The sequence below is a fragment of the Triticum dicoccoides genome, chromosome 5A (assembly GCF_002162155.2).
Source record: "Triticum dicoccoides isolate Atlit2015 ecotype Zavitan chromosome 5A, WEW_v2.0, whole genome shotgun sequence".
In the NCBI taxonomy this organism is placed as follows: Eukaryota; Viridiplantae; Streptophyta; class Magnoliopsida; order Poales; family Poaceae; genus Triticum; species Triticum dicoccoides.
In genome coordinates, this window is record NC_041388.1 from 586,776,290 (window position 1) to 586,788,074 (window position 11,785).

Genomic DNA, 11,785 nt, shown 5'->3' on the forward strand with positions numbered 1-11,785 from the left:
GGGCGGCGTCGAGGGCGAGGGAGAAGGCGGGCGGCGTCGAGGGCGAGGGCGACGGCGGGCTGCGTCGAGGGCGAGGGCGACGGCGGCAGGCCTTCGGCGCGGTGTTGAATCGGAGAAGACGAGAAATGGAGGCGACGGTTCGGGCCCTTGTATTTATAGCCCCCCCCTTTAGTCGCGGTTGGGGAGGCGACCCGCGACTAAAGGGTAACCTTTAGTCGCAGTTGGCCAGACCAACCGCGACTAAAGGGTTTTTTTGGCGGGTTTTTGCGTTCCCGCGCGCAACGACCTTTAGTCGCGGTTGGCCAGGCCAACCGCGACTAAAGGTATTTTTCAAAATACTTTTTCTTTTTCAAAATCTTAAAAATATAAATAATATATCAAAAAATTCAGAAAAATAAAACTAATTCAATTCAATATGTTAAAAACACAAATATTATATCAAAAAATTCAAAAAAATAAAACTAATTCAATTCAAAATTCTAAAAATACAAATAATATATCAAAAAATTAAGAAAAATAAAACTAATTCAATTCAAAATGTTAAAAATATAAATAATATATCAAAAAATTCAGAAAAATAAAACTAATTCAATTCAAAATTTTATACGCCTAGGCAGGAGTACGACAGCGACGACAGCAGCGACGACGACGGCGGCAACTTAGAAGGCGACGACTACCAGTACAACGGCGGCGGCTATGAAGACTACGAGTATGCATATTATACGCCTAGGCAGGAGTATGACTAAATCACTCCAAATTTCATGTATCATCAGTGGTATCTCGAATCATTCGAAAATGGACACCAAACACATCACGGGTAATATAATTCACATGATCCATTCAACAAAGTTTGGTACAATAAATTATTACACATCATTTTTTCCCTTGTGTCCCTGCTTGCTTACGATTGTGCCGTATCCATGGAGCATCCTCATCATTTAACTTAATGCTTGGGTCGGTGTTCACTTTGAAGGGCGGAATTTCAGCAAACATATTATAATCTTCTGACATGTCTGTCTTGTCCTCCACTCCCACGATGTTTCTTTTCCCTGAAAGAACAATGTGGCGCTTTGGATCATCGCATGATGTACTGATCGTTTTCTTATCTTTCCGTTTCCTCGGTTTGCTACTCATGTTCTTCACATAGAAAACCTGAGCGACATCTTTCGCTAGGACAAATGGTTCGTCAAGGTAACCAAGATTGTTGAAATCCACCATTGTCATTCCGTATTGCTGGTCCACCTTTACCCCACCTCCTGTTAGCTTGAACCATTTGCACTGGAACAAAGGGACCTTAAAGGAGGGTCCATAGTCAAGTTCCCATATCTCCTCTATGTAACCATAATATGTGACCTTTTGCCCATTCTCGGTTGCTGCATCAAAGCGGACACCACTGTTTTGGTTGGTGCTCTTTTTATCTTGGGCGATCGTGTAAAATGTATTCCCATTTATCTCGTACCCTTGGAAAGTCGTTATAGTCGAAGATGGTGTCTTGGCCAACATGTACAGCTGATCTACAACATCATTGTCATTCATTAAATGTTTTCTCAACCAACTGCCGAAAGTCTCCATGTGGGCCTTCCTAATCCAGGATTCAGGCTTCCCCGGGTTGTCCGAGCGTAAAATATTCTTGTGTTTCTCAAAGTATGGAGCCACCAAGCTGGAATTGGTCAGTACAGTGTGGTGTGCTTCAGTCAGAGAATGGCCGTCCATACATATCGTTGATTTCCTTCCGATCGTGCCTTTTCCACTTAGTCTCCCCTCGTGCCGCGATCGAGGAAGACCAATCGGCTTAAGGTCAGGAACAAAGTCAACACAAAACTCAATTACCTCCTCATTTCCATAGCCCTTGGCGATGCTTCCTTCTGGCCTAGCACGGTTACGAACATATTTCTTTAATACTCCCATGAACCTCTCGAAGGGGAACATATTGTGTAGAAATACAGGATCGAGAATGAAAATCTCTTCGACTAGGTGAACCAAGAGGTGCGTCATAATATTGAAGAAGGATGCGGGAACACCAACTCGAAACTGACAAAACATTGGATCACATCGTTCTGTAACCGTGGTAGAACTTCTGGATTGATTACCTTCTGAGAGATTGCATTGAGGAATGCACATAGCTTCACAATGGCTACTCGAACATTTTCCGGCAGGAGCCCCCTCAAAGCAATCAGAAGCAATTGTGTCATAATCACGTGGCAGTCGTGAGACTTTAGGTTTTGGAACTTTTTCTCCGCCATGTTTATTATTCCCTTTATATTGGACGAGAATCCAGACGGGACCTTCATACTGCTCAGGCATTAAAAAAAGATGACCTTCTCTTCTTTGGTCAGAGCGTAGCTGGCACGACCTTGAAACCATTCCGGATGCCGGTCATCAGGGTCTTTCAAACGTTGTTGGTCCTGCCGTGCTTCCTTTGTATCATTTGTCTTCCCATACACGCCCAAGAAGCTTAGGAGGTTCACGCAAATATTCTTCGTAACGTGCATCACGTCGATTGCAGAGCGGACTTCTAGGACTTTCCAATATTCTAGCTCCCAGAATATAGATTTCTTCTTCCACATGGCTGCGTGCCCGTCAGCTCCCTTCGGAACTGATTGTCCGCCAGGACCCTTTCCAAAGATGACTTTCAAATCCTTGACCATATCAAATACCTCAGCACCAGTGCGTTCCGCAGGCTTCGGCCGGTGATCTGCCTTGCCGTTGTAATGCTTGCCTTTCTTTCTTACTGGATGAATTTTCGGAAGAAATCGACGATGCCCAAGGTACACGTTCTTCTTACAATTTGGCAAATGTACACTTTCAGTCTCATGTAAGCAGTGCGTGCATGCATTGTATCCCTTATTTGACAGTCCCGAAAGGTTACTAAGAGCAGGCCAATCGTTGATGGTTACGAAAAGCAACGCTCGTAGGTTAAATTCCTCTTCTTTGTGCTCATCCCACACACGGACACCAGGTCTGCCCCACAGCTGTAAAAGTTCATCAACTAATGGCCTTAGGTACACATCGATGTCGTTGCCGGGTTGCTTCGGACCTTGGATGAGCACTGGCATCATAATGAACTTCCGCTTCATGCACAACCAAGGAGGAAGGTTGTAGATGCATAGAGTCACGGGCCAGGTGCTATGGCTGGAGCTCTGCTCGCCAAAAGGATTCATGCCATCTGTACTTAGACCAAATCTTATGTTCCTCGCGTCAGCTGCAAAATCTTTGAACTCTCTGTCGATCTTTCTCCATTGCGTTCCATCTGCGGTGTGTCTCAACTCCCCGTCCGACTTACGGTCCTCTTTGTGCCATCGCAACAACTTGGCATACTCTTTGTTCCTGAACAGACGTTTCAACCGTGGTATTATAGGAGCATACCACATCACCTTGGCGGGAACCCTCTTCCTGGGTTTCTCGCCCTCAACATCGTCACCAGGGTCATCGCCTCTGATCTTATAACGCAATGCAGTGCATACCGGGCATTCATTCAAATTCTCGTATTCACCGCGGTAGAGGATGCAGTCGTTGATGCATGCATGTATCTTCAGAACCTCTAAACCTAGAGGGCAGACAACCTTCTTTGCTTCGTACGTACTGGCGGGCAACTCGTTATTCTTTGGAAACATATTCTTCAACATTTTCAGCAAGTTTTCAAATGCCGAGTCAGCTACACCTGCCTGTGCCTTCCATTTCAGCAAATCTAGTGTGCAGCCCAGCTTTTTCAGACCATCATCGCATCCGGGGTACAACGACTTTCTGTGATCCTCTAACATGCGATCCAAATTCTCCCTCTCCTTTTCAGTTTCGCAGCGTCTCCGTGCATCAGCAATGGTCCGACCAAGATCATCAACGGTCTCATCACGTGCCTCTTCTTCACCTTCACCTTCCCCTTCACCTTCCCCTTCACCTTCAGCATCCTCCATGAAAGTATCACCGAAATGAGCAAGACAGCTTTCATCGATGAAATCATCCCCTTCTTCATCTTCTTCCATTATAACCCCTCTTTCTCCATGCTTGGTCCAACAATTATAGCTTGGCACGAAACCGTGCCGAAGCAGGTGCAGGTGAACTTCTCTTGAGGAAGAGTAACCCTTCTGATTCTTACAGTCAACACATGGACAGATAACAAAACCCTTCTGGTTGTTCGCATTAGCCACTACGAGGAAATCTTTCAAACCCGTAGTGAACTCGCGGGAGAGTCGGTTACCGTACATCCATTGCCGATTCATCTGCATTATTATAATATAAAATATAGAATTAACCATCATGCATTTGTTAAACTAACTAGCTATAAACAATAGAAATTAAACAATGAACAACACACATGCATATTTTATCAATGACACACATGCATGAAAGGTTCAAGTTGCTAACCGAGATCGAGGAGGAAAAAATAAATGAGGAACCTCAAGTGTGGCTCCAACACTTCATATCATGTTTGTTTCACGCTCTTGGGGCATTTCATCAAACACCTTGTGTGCATAAGAGGAACCAAAAGCAAACCTACACCCCCTTGTGAAGCTTGTGAAGAGAAGTGGCACCAAATGGCTAAGTGAGCGTGCTGAACTGGTATATATAGGGGAGGAGCTTTAGTCACGGTTGGCCTGGCCAACCGCGACTGAAGGCCTTCGGGCACCTTTAGTCGCGGTTGGCCTGGCCAACCGCGACTAAAGCCCCTCACGTGCACCAGCTGGCCACCGAGCGCCCTGGGCCCAGGCCTTTGGTCGCGGTTCGTCTGCCGAACCGCGACTAAAGACTTCATTAGTCGCGGTTCCTACAGTTTCGCGACTAATGGGGCTGGACGGAAGCCTCTTTTTCTACCAGTGAAGGTTACGTGCTAAAACTGACAAATTATAAGAAGATTTCTCTTTGACTCTTTATTGACTGTTAGATCTATCTAGCTTGGAAGGCAGATAAGTTGCAGCGATGACTTAGTTTCACAATCTCACTAAATCTGCTTTCGGGGAAGCCTAGCCAACACAAGTCACCCTCAAGTCATTCTCAGATCTCGGTTACTGGTTAGTCTTTTCATTGCCCCCTGATTTCCCCCCTACCTTGATTTGCAGCGAGTATTTACCTATACATATAGATCGATCGCCAAAAATTCTTATTGGGCGTTATGCAAGTCACATACAATATTGGGCCATATGCAAGTCACACATAGTCACCGATCCTATCTTCCGGTCCACAATGCTCGATCCAGAGGTACTAGTTCGTTCGTTCGTTCATCCATGCTTCAGTCCATGGGTGGACACGAATTGGCAACGACGTATCCTTGTAGGAGCAGCAACCAGGCAGCCAATGGCAAGAGCCGCATGCGGGGATGATGATGTGATTTTTTTTGTAGTACATTAATATCATAGCGTTCTACTGTCGCCCTAGCCCACTCCGTCGCTAGGGGCGGAAGAGTATGTCAAGCCAACTTTTCTATAACTCTCCAAGTATCACTCAAAAGAATCGCAAGTGATGCATACCTCGGTTTTTTCTAATTCCTGGTTCATGAAGATGGAATCTGAATTTTTTTGCGGGGTAGAATCTGAATTGGTAGGGTTAATTTCCAATATTATGTATAATTGGATGAAAATGTGATTCCGAATTTCTTGGCGTGATTTTCAAGTTTAGTGGTCATCATTGATTTCTTTGTTTAGTGTTTAATGCATTTTATTATTTAACTTCACATAATCAACTTGTCTTTAAAGTGGAATTTTCGTTTTGGACATTATTTTTACAGTCAGATATTTAAATTGCCCAATTTTTTATTTTTATGGATAGCATTGCACGATATGGTGTGTGTGTGTGTGTGTGTGTGTGTGTGTGTGTGTGTGTGTGTGTGTGTGTGTGTGTGTGTGTGTGATATACCTGTGAACACAAGACATTTTATCATGGGTCCGCCTCACCTCAATTTTTTTCGTCCTCCGCCACTGAGTATAAGATAAGATAGCAACAAACGTGCATACAAGGTGACATGCTAAAACTGACAAATTATAAGAAGATTTTGCTTTGACTCTTTATTTACCGGTAGATGACCGAAACTAACGGAGTCATCCCAACTCTCGGATCGGAGATGCTAACGGGACAGGAATCGAAGTTGGGGACCTCTCTACCGCACCTGTCTCCCCAGACATAGACTACGTAAAGGGTAGTACTCTTGGAAAGAGAGAAGATCACCGCGTGAACAAAATCCAAAGTAACGAATGTCACTCCCGAGGGATCGACCACTATCATACATGAAATTTTGAATAGAATGATTGTTCATGTTCACGCCGGAGTGCTGAGGTTGTTCCCACCATTGAAGTCAGAGTCTGGGTGTGTTTTTCTTACTAATACGGAGAGGGTTCCGAATGATAAAGACCAATCAAAAACTTCTTCGTTTCGTTGGTAGAACCCACACCAACTCTTTTCTCTATAGCTTGGAAGGCAGATAAGTTGTAGCGATGACTTCCTTTCACAATCTCACTGAATCTGCTTTCGGGGAAGCCAAGCCAACACAAGTCACCCTCAAGTCATTCTCTGATCTAAGTTACTGGTTAGTCTTTTCATTTCCCCCCGACTTCCCCCCTACCTTGATTTGCAGCGATTATTTACCTATACATATATATTGAACGCCAAAAATTATTATTGAGCGTTATGCAAGTCACATACAATACTGGGCCATATGCAAGTCACGCATTGTCACCGATCCTCTTTTCTTGTCCATAATGCTCGATCCAGTGATACTAGTTCCTTCGTTCGTTCATCCATGCTTCAGTCCATGGGTGGACACGAATTGACGACGACGAATCCTTGCAGGAGGGGCAACCAGGCAGCCAATGGCAAGAGCACATGCGGGGATGATGATTTGAATTTGTTATTTATATGATAGCATTGCTTGATATGGTGTGTGTGTGTGTGTGTGTGTGTGTTTCTGTGTGTCTGTGTGTGTCTGTGTGTGTGTGTGTTTTTCTCTGTGTGTGTGCGCGCGCGCGCGCGCGTGTGTGTGTGTGTGTGTGTGTGTGAGTGAGTGAGTGATATACATTTTTTTAGATGAATGTATGTGTGATATACATGTGGACACAAGACATTTTATCATGGGTCCGCCCGACCTCAATTTTTTTTCATCCTCCGCCACCGCCCTCATCCTCGAGTGTTGGTGATATCCTCTTCCTGGTAGTCGTACTCCTACTACTACTGCCGGCCTCCATCTCCTTTGGTAGAGATCAACCCCTAGTCCATGAGGATAATTTGGTTTGCTGGAGCTCGGAATCAAAGCAGAACGGGGGGCTAGGGAGATGCGGAGCAACTGAAGCGTGCTCGCTTATGAGGAGAGAGTGTTTCGCTGCTGGTTTACGTACAACAACAGACAAACCTTATAGCGTATACATAGGGAACTGTCCAATATGAGAAGATGACATGTGAGCAATTATAAATTTGGTTCTTTCAAATCTCTGTATGATACTTGCATGCCTGCATGTATTATAACCATCTTCCTGTATGCGCTTTGCCTGGAGTGTATTATGAAGATAATAGATTAGGAGGAGATCGAATCCTGCCCAGTATTCGGGTAAGTAATTGTTAAAACTAGGTGATTTTCCTGCACGTGGATACTGACATGGCAGACCAGGTGAGGTAGAAGGCCCCATGTTGAGAGAACTAAATTTAGTGGAAATCAACTATTTAAGAATAGGGGATACAATTGTTAATTATCTGTTGTACAACATTGTTTTTCGAACTTGTCAATTCTCTTCAAATCCATATATAAGTACACCTGCATAGCGTTAATAATATGCGAACCTTAAGAAGTGGTGCTGCCACCTTTTAGGTCTTCATATCACCAATACTCCCTCCATCCCATGATTAAAAACGCACTTATATTATGGGACGGAGGGAGTAGTACATACAGTGGATGTCAAAATAAGCCATTTGGAGGTTCCACGGATACTAAAGCAAGTAAGTATACATGATCCAAAATCTTCTGTTCATCTGTAACAATAGAACAAACTCTATAGTTTCTTCGGCTGCCTCAAAATGGCTCATGCTGCAAGCCTCCAACTTCTTTCATCTCAGTAGCAATTGGGTTGACACAAAATTTTGTGGCCCCTCTCCCTCCAATTTCACGTATAAGAGCGTCATTGGATGAGTCGGCAGATGGCATCAGAGTCCATCAAAGCCCCTCATCAGCGTTGAAGCGGCTTCCGCCAACAGTTTTAGTACTGCAACCGACTGACAGGTGACAAACCACACCGCACTGTCCCATGCTCCTGTCCTTGTCTCTTTAGGTTTTACCTTTGCCAATGGTACGCCTCCGACAATGGCCTCCAACCCCGATGACGCCCAGCTGCAGCCATAAGAATTTGGCAGTAGGGATGTATAGACTATACAGCTACAAATGGTCAGAATGGAGAAAACAAGCTAACGAAATTCACTTTGAATAGAATCCGTATAGAACTATTGTGAATGATATATGCAATTCCGACCAGCAAACATGTCAACACATATGTAGATTGATCTTAGTTCGACCTTAAAGTGATAGGAGTTCATATAAATTTCCATTGTGTTATTGCATTTTAAAATTTGCACCTTTCAGTAAAATATGTTGTTCATACACACCATTTATTAATAGCTACAGAAACAATTAGCTACAGAAACAATTAACTCAAAAGTACACTTAACATTTTTGTGAAGAATAAGAGTATACGTACGACCCTTATATAGCAGAAAAGTGCAGTTAAGATTTTTGTGAAGAATAAGAGTACATGTATCTCTGTATGCATCTGAATAAAAAATAGTTCCATCTCGTTATTAGTGAGAGTATACTAGCTTATAATTACACTTCTGTGGATTCTACTACTGTATAAATCTAGCATAAGTTGTAACAGCTATCAGATCTCTTCGTGCCGACAGCCTGCTAGTACATTGTTATCTTTTCTAATAACACTGGCTCAAACACACACGCTTGCTAAAAAAAAGTATGTACATTTTTGTTTAGTGAAGCAAAAGGTTAGAATTCCAGCCACCTTTATTCTCTTCTTTTTTCATGCGATCTCGAGTCAGGTACTCCGTCCCTCAACTATATGCGCCACTAGCTAACATGATTGCTTATTTCCTTGTTTGAAGGGCTGATACAAGTATCCATGCTACCTGGAATAATTTATTCCACCTAAGGGCTGATACAAGTATCCATATAGATGAAATGAGTTCGGAAACAGACTTCAAATTTTGCACACATACAGCAAACTGGATATGGAACTTTCAGGTTCACATATTACAACAACAACCAAATCAAAGAGTACAACACAAAAGAAACACTAACGAGGAGCAAACACAAACAACAAAGACTCTAATTAAACTGATTGATATCTGTATGATGCCTCAAACTGAACCTGTTGGGTACTTGGGTATAGCTCAATTAGTGGTGGTACCAAACGCACGGCGAGGTGTCCGAGGGGGGGAGACCATGGCAGGCAACGCTCGATCTCACTGGGGATTGAGTAACGCCACCCGCCGGCGTCGGCGCAGGGATACTCGTTCTGCTGGAGGACACTGTGCGGACCACCAGGGTAGACGTCGTCGAGGAAGTAGATGTAGCCCGGGCTGCCAGCGTGTCCCATGTCGAAGGCCTTGGAGCAGGCCCGGCCGTCGAAGAGCACCTGCCCGGCCATCTGGTAGATGCGCCAGGACTAGGAAGCCTGCCGGCCCTCCTGTTGCTACTGTAGCCTGAAGAGCTGGAACCATGACGTGCGGCCTCTCAATGGCGAGATGAATCTCCTCACCATTAGCAGATCGGCACCAGAGGCGGAGGGCTGGAGGTAGCAGGGTACGATCCCCCAGTGTGCCATGTTCGTCCGGGGAGCACGGATCTCGTAGGCAAGATGTACAATGGTATGCGTAGATGTCGAAAGTTCGCCTTGTAGTAGTAGAGGTCATCATCTGAGTCAACGGCCCGGAACCATCTGTGGTGGTAAGTCAGGTCTTGGGCGTTGGGCGGGGCCATCATCTCTGCCGGTAGCGACATCCAATACTCCATGCCCGGGCGGTAGAAGGCCATGTTTGTTTGGTTGGACGTTATGGCAGCGACCATGCAGGCACCAGAAGACGGGGCAGCGGACATGGCGACTGCACAAATCATCATGAGGCACCTGATGTCGTCGGAGTTGATGAGGATGCACATGCCATCCTGGAGGGCAATGCGCTCGCCGGTGCGGAGGTTGAGCATGGCATGACCGCGCCAACATGGGATGATACCACGACCCACCCTCCTGGAGCGGAGCAACAGAAACAGGCCCCGCGGCCTCGTCAGAGAGGGCCGAGCACGGATCAGCAGAGCTGCCGAAGATCCTATAGTTGTCGGTATGGGCAGTGGAGGGCTTGAGGAGCCATGGCAGCGGGGACAGGTTCTGCAAGGCTACCCGACACGGCGACGCCAGTGGTTGCAGATGGCGGACGCCTGGACCGAAAATATATAATAGAACACCTGCACCCAGGCCCTTCCTATCTATCCATCCATTCTGCGCTTCGCGATTCGTGCAAACACATTTCTTTTTTTTTGTTTCTCTCGCATAAAACATGTTTTGAAGTTCAAACATTTGCAGCGTGGCAAAGCTTTCTATCTAGAATCTAGGATAAATCTTTCAGATTTTTTGGTCAAAAATAAATATACAAAAAATGATTTTAAAAATCATTTTTTGTATATTTATTTTTGACCAAAAAATCTGAAAAAATCATTTTTTGTATATTTATTTTTGACCAAAAGATCTGAAAGATTTATCCTAGATTCTAGATAGAAAGCTTTGCCACGCTGCAAATGTTTGAACTTCAAAACATGTTTTATGCGAGAGAAACAAAAAAGAGAAAATTTCAGATAGAAAGTTAGTTGTGTTGCACAAATCTTAAAGCAATATTGGACAGCTAGGATAGCAGGGCCCGGGTGCAGATGTTCTAAAAATCCACGTCCACGCCTGGACTCGATCCGCGATGCACAACAGCAGGAGGAAGATATGGCCGAGAAGATCTTGGTGGAGGCTCGATGGAGATCTTATGCCATGACGAGCCGGTCTGCCCTCACTGCATGTCCTACTCAAGCGGTGGCTGAGCTGCAAGCCGAACGACGAGGTCCATGGGCCGGTGGGTGCTCCGGTGAATGAGTTCGTGATGGAGCTGCGCTACCGCCGGTGCCAGGCGTCCAGGCTCCCTTGCTGCACGGTGAAGACAGCCTCCCTTCCCTGCCATTGCAGCACCTAGCTGCCCCGCTCTCCAGCATATCCGCTCATGCTCGTCATTCAGTTATCCATCGATCGGCCAGCCTACCTAGGACACTATATCTGCATATCTTTCACATTTTTGTTGGACCAGGCAAAGGGAGAAGGGGCGAAAAAAGAGGTTAGCCTAGCCATAGACCTGCTAGACAAAGAATTTGAAAAGTTTATGTAGGCACTTTCGGTTTAAAGTTCCTCTGTTTCTTTCTTGTGGTAATTATGTTTCTTTACCCACTGTACAAGGATTTGCAGTAGCCGTGATTTGTTCAAAAGATCTTCTAGGTGAGATGCCTTCGGTTTGTTCCATGGTGGTGTCTAGTAGTTCTGGCTGGTAATGGTCCACGCCAGTGCGTGGCCATCGAAGTTGCATACCAAGCGAGCTGAACAGCTGGCTCCACACTCCATAGGTGATTCTGATGGTCTCTTCTCCGTATATGCCATTCAATTCAGAAAAGTGCAACATTAGTTCAGTCAAAGTGCAACTTACACCTTTTTATTTAGTTACATTTTTTAATAAAAGTGCAGGCTACACTTATTTAGTGGGATTAATGTTAGTTATCCAGGTT

The 11,785-nt window shown here is 45.0% G+C and overlaps 1 pseudogene; it reads right to left on the minus strand.

Annotated features, from left to right (window-relative positions):
• Positions 1 to 9,373: 9,373 nt before the first annotated feature.
• LOC119300072 overlaps positions 9,374 to 11,785 on the minus strand; it is a 6,203-nt pseudogene continuing 3,791 nt past the window's right edge.